Source organism: Callospermophilus lateralis, chromosome 14 (genome assembly GCF_048772815.1).
Source record: "Callospermophilus lateralis isolate mCalLat2 chromosome 14, mCalLat2.hap1, whole genome shotgun sequence".
Lineage (NCBI taxonomy): Eukaryota > Metazoa > Chordata > Mammalia > Rodentia > Sciuridae > Callospermophilus > Callospermophilus lateralis.
Window position 1 is genome coordinate 3,038,111 of NC_135318.1, and position 6,000 is coordinate 3,044,110.

A 6,000-nucleotide genomic window follows, 5' to 3' on the forward strand; every position below is an offset into this window, starting at 1 on the left:
AGTGGAAACTGAAGGCAGGTAGGGTGTGGCTGGAGGAGGTGGGCACTGGAAGTGTGGCTTTGGGGTACTTATCTTACATCTGGGGAGTGGAGTCTCTCCCTCTGCCTCCTGATCGTCATGGTGGCCACTTCCCTCCACCGTACTTTCATGCCATGTTGTCCTGCATCACCTCAAGCCCCAAGAAATGGAGCCTGCTGTCTATAGATTGAGAGCCCTGAAACCGGTCCCCTGAACAAACCTTTCCTCCTCTATAACTATTCTTGTCAGGTCTGTTTGGTCAAGGCAGCAACAAAGCTGACTAAAACACTAAGTTTCTAGTCTCTGATATTCACATCACACATCTCACTTGTACATGTGCATCACAAAAGGCTGAGGAAAGCTTGAGGTGGCCACGGGGGTTGGGAAGGCTGGACTGGGAGCAAAGGCAGGGGGCAGTTACAGAAGCTAGGAGTGGCTTCAGGTGGTCAGTAAGACCCCCAGCCAGCCTGAGAACTTGCCAGGGCACAGAGCTGTCAAAGCAGGCGCTCACTCTAGCCCAGGGTCCAGACAGACAGCAGTTTCCTAGTGTCCGCTTGGAGAGGGCCATGGGTGGTCATCCTGAGTGGGAGAAACCGCACTCTGCTGAAGGACAGAGATTCAGAGTTTACTCCTGGGACGATTTCCCAGCAAGGCTCACGATGAGGAGTGACCGTGGATGTGCCACCTTGGCTGGTCTCAGGTTGCCCCTCCTCTTTTGGGCCTCAAGTTAGTGAGTCGCCCCACTGGGTGGTCTGATGTGCTCGGTAATCTCAGGGGCTGGGTTTTCTCATATGAGTTTGATATGCCCTGCATCAAAGTCTTTCTGATTAATTCAAAAATTTCGCAGGTGGTCATTTTTACTAGCAAGATTAACTTATGGATTTGTGCCTTATGGTTGTGCCAAGCAGAGAGGATGGTTGCTTACTTGTACAAACAGGGTGGAGAGTCATGCACCTCGGCACTTAAACTGACTGACTATGGCAAACTGCTGCTTTATAAAATGAGCTCACACAGGGCAGGCACGCCTGGAAGCTGCTGGCTGTCCATCATGGAGAACTCTGAGCAGAGCAGCCTGCAGTCCACAGCCTCCTTTCCACTGGCTGTCAGGAGGAGCAGCCCAACAAGAGACAGGATGCTGGGGGCAGGGAGCATAAAGCCCCTGCTCTCAAAGGAGCAGGTGAGAGGCAATGTGCGTGCATTGATGGCAGACACCATTGGAAATGAAATTTCAAAAATCTCCCAGATGTTAGAATAATAAAAACATAAAAGGAATTCAGATAAGATCAATACAGAAGAACCATCATTAAAATGATAAAAAAAAACATTCCAGAGGAAACGATCAAGAAAATAATAACAAAAATATAAGAAGAAACTTTATCAGGACTGAAGAACCACCTGTGTCTGCAAATGAATTGCAACCCCAAGTTCAGCACCCAGCACACAGCGGCAGCCAAAGACACCAGGGTAAAAAGAAATCCCTAAATCTTCCAGGAAGAAATAATCAAGTCACTACAGACAGAAATGAGACAGATATCAGGCTTCTTACAAGTGATATTTGATAATGAAAATGAAGAGATGATGCTTTGACAGTGTTGGGGAAATGATTCTCAACACAGAGCTTGACTAGTCACACGAGAACAGAGCCAAGATATTTGCAGGCATAAAATGATTCTGAAAATTTACTTTCCATGCATCCTCCTTGGAAAGGCATATAAAACATTAATCAGTAAGATGAGGGCAAAGTTAAAAAAAAAAAAAGAAAAGAAAAAAAAGGCAAGGAATCCAAGAAGGGGACCTAGCTCAGTGGGAGAGTCTTGCCTGCATGCACAAGGCCCTGGATCTGAAACCACAGAAAAAGAAGGGGGGTGGGGAGAAGAGGAGGAGGAGGGGGAGGAGGAGGGGAGAGAAGAGGAGGAGGAGGGGAGAGAAGAGGAGAAGGAGGGGGAGGAGGAGGGGGAGTAAAGGAGGAGGAGGGGGAGTAAAGGAGGAGGAGGGGGAGGAGGAGGGGAGGAGGGGGAGGAGGAAGAAGAGGGGGAGGAGGAGGGGAGAAGAAGAAGGGGAAAGAGAAGGAGATGGAGAAGGGGAAAGAGGGAAGGGAGGGAGGAGGAGGGAAGGGAGGGAGGAGGAGGGGGAGGAGGAGGGGGAGTAAAGGAGGAGGAGGGGGAGTAAAGGAGGAGGAGGGGGAGGAGGAGGGGAGGAGGGGGAGGAGGAAGAAGAGGGGGAGGAGGAGGGGAGAAGAAGAAGGGGAAAGAGAAGGAGATGGAGAAGGGGAAAGAGGGAAGGGAGGGAGGAGGAGGGAAGGGAGGGAGGAGGGAGGGAGGGAAGAATGGAAAGAATGAGGGAGGGATGGAAGGAAGGAGGGAGGAAAGAAGGGAGGGAAGAAAGAAGGGAAGAAAGGAAGGGAGAGGAAGTGTGCGTTCAGCTCAGAAAATCAAAACAAGAGGAGCCCCAGGTGACAGCTAAGCTGCCTTCCCCGGGGACATCCATTCCCATCTGAAATTCGAGGTCTGCAGTTAAGAAGGAGAATAAATGTTTCGGAGCTTGAAAATGGCAGGGTGGAATCTCAGAGATGCTGCCCCAGTCTTCCTCTCCTTCCCGCCATCTCTTTACTTGTGAAGTAGGTGAAGCCTGTGTGTGTGTGTGTGTGTGTGTGTGTGTGTGTGTGCACATGCGCACACACTCAGGCACACTTATTATTTACATCTAATTTCTTAGGTATAATCAAGTATACATAAATTTCAAGCAAAATGCAAATGTCCAGGTATTTTTATTTTAGACATTTTCTCTATTTCCTTCGGTCATCATCAAGCAAGCTGCTGTCGTTCCAATGTGTCCCCCAAATGCATGTTGGGAACTTGGCACCCAGTGCAACAGTGCTGGGAGGTGGGGGTGAGCTGGAGGGCTGTACCCCAGGAAGGGCAAGTGAGCTCATTAGTGGAAGAGCAGGTCATTAGAGGGTGAGCTCCTGCCTTGGCTTCCTCTTGCACTGGCCCTCTGCCATGTGTGGCCCTCACCTCATGGTGACACAGCAAGAGGACCTAAAAGCCTGCCTTCTGCCTCCCAACCGCCAGAACCATGGCCAAAATGAACCTCTTTCCTTTATAAGTTACCCTGTCCATTCGTCTTCAAAATGGGAGAAATCTTTGCCAGCCATTCTTCTGGTAGAGGATTAATATTCAGAATACCCAAAGAACTCCAAAACTCAACACCCAAAACACAAATGATCCATTTGATAAATGAGCAAATGAATGGAATTGAAACTCCTCAAAAGAAGATATGCAAATAGCTACCAATTGCATGGAAAATCATCATTAGCTGTTAGAGAAATGTGAATCAAGACTACATTGAGATTCCATCTCATTCTAGCGAGAGTGGCCATCATCAAGAATATAAGTAATAACAAATGCTGGGAAGGATGCAGGGCAAAGTGGAGCTCTTGCACACTCTGGGGAGGAACATAAATTAGTACAGCCACTAAGGATATCAGGAGGAAATCCCCAAAAACCTGAAAAAAAGGGAATTACTGCATGATCCAATTGTACCACTCCTTGGTATTTATCCAAAAGAATGAAAGTCAGCATACTTTAGAGAAATCTGAATACCCACACTTATCACAGCACAATCCACAAGTTATGGATTCATCCATTAAGGATGAACGGATAAATAAAATATGGCATGTATACACATTTTTGTGCCTATTTTTCTACAATTAGTATCTCAAATGACTTTTTGATAAAACTCCCTAATAATTTATATGCACCAAAAAGTCATTTGAAATGGTAATTGAAGAAAACTAGGCATATAATAACAATAGCAAAAAAATTTCCCCACCTATTCTATTTTCTGTGTTGTAGCCACAGAAAACAGACTGTGCATAACACACTAAGTGGGTCTTTCCCAAACAATCAGATGGAACAAACCTGAACTGTGCACTTCAGGAATCTGTGGGCTTTCAGAAGTGGAAGAACAAACATGTAAATCCAACAGAAAGTAAAAGCCAGATATTATAAGGCAGTGACTGTCCAATCCTGCACAGGGCAGCCTCTGGGACTGGCTCCAGATACACCGGGTCATGTCTCCATCCTGGCACAGGGGTTGGGCTTGGGTATTACATGAGCTCTCTCGGCCTCAGTTCCCATGTTTGTGAAGTGGGAACAGTAGCTTTGATAATGTTAAAAAGGCTGAGATTTAGATATAAGTAATGTAGCGGCGTAGCTCCTGGTGATTGTAAGCCCACAGATAGCGAAGCAGCCAGTGGAAGAGGCAGGGGTCGGGGAAGAGAGAGGCAAGCCTTCTAAAGACCAAGGAGGAACCTGCCACGGAGAGGGACTTGATGAACTGCACCTGTAAAGTACCACCTTAGAGCACACAGGTCGGTGCCACTTTTCACCCCAAAGCAACCAGTCCTGCACCTGAATAAGTGAAAATAAGAATGAAGGAAAAGAGAGACAGGGAAGGAAATTGTGTGTGCGTCTTCCTACAGTTACATATTTATGTCAGAGAAAGAAAACTGCAAAACTGGCTCTAGCCCAGGGGAACAGGAGTTATTTTATAAAGATCCCACCCTCATGTCTGTCCTCCGTTCATAGATTCTGAAACTGCTCCCCTAGTGCACACCCACTGACAAATGTATGCCTCTTTTACTCTCCTTTTCTAGGAATAGAAATGGTAAAAGGCAATCACTAGTCAATACAGAAGGGAGGGGGTACATACATTGGAAAGTCAGTCAGCCTTAGAAAGGACGCCCGAGTAGGCACAGGCTGCTCCGGGGATCCACCTGAGGACATTCTGCTCAGGGAAATCAGTCAGGAGAAGACAACAGCACAGTTCCACTCCTGGGGCTTCAACCTGTAGACCGCAGGCCAGTGGGTGCCGAGGGTTGCGGGGTGCTGAGTTATTTAAAGATGTTCTGGTGGGAGATGAGATGTCCCTGACAGCTCACAAGCCAGTGTTCAGAGACTAAATGACTGGATTATGGAAGTTGGAACCTCCTTAGTGTTAATCCATTTGACAGATTAATAATTTGAATAAATAGCAGGCAGGGTCCCAGGGGCTCTTGCTGGATTGGCTGCTTCCAGCAAGGCCGGCCCACAGGTAGCCAGTTGGTGGGAGAGGGTGAGAGAAGAAGAAAGGGGGACAGTTATGGACAGAGCAGGAAGTGGTGAGAGACAACCAGTGGCTCAGGGAAAGATTGGAATTATGTCATTGAGTGTGGAGGACACCGAGGCTCAGGCAGGGGAGAGACTAGCTGCAGGCCAGCGGCAGGGGAGCCGCAGCTCAGTGACATTGGCCATGGCCCTGGCTCTTCTCACAAGCAAGTGCCAGGTTTAAACCTGAACTACGTGGGCAGCGGCCATTCCAAGGAACAATGGCCAGCAGGCTCAGATGGCAGAGCAGGGAGGCTCCGAAATGCAATCCCTCTCTCTTTGCACCAAACTTTCCCGGAGCCACTGGTTGTCTCTCACCACTTCCTGCTCTGTCCATAACTGCCTCCCTTTCTTCTTCTCTCACCCTCCCCCTCAAACTGGCTACCTGTGGGCCGGCCTTGCTGGAAGCAGCCGATCCAGCCAAAGCCCCTGGGACCCTGCCCAGGCCCAGCAGTTGCCCAGGAGGAGGAACGCCAGGTATGTGAGGGCGACAGCTGGAGGCTGCTGACAGGCGGACGGGCGGGGCACATTCCTGACAGTGACGGCCAGCCCCGCCCCTGCAGGTCCCTCCAGGATGTCCAGCCCAGCCAGCCAAGGGTGTGGCCTGGCGATTTAGTGGCCACTGCTGCAGAGGTTTAGGGTCAGGCCAAGTATGGTCACAAAGGAAGTGACACTTTGAGAAGCCTGTCCCTTGAGCAACTGTGTGGTCCTTGAGGATGGGTGACTCAGACCTCACAGGCCACCGAGGTCTCTCAAGTCACTCTGCAGAACCTTCCAAAAATACCACCAAACTCATTCTTCAGCCCCAAGTGATTTTTTTATAATTCTATCTAGG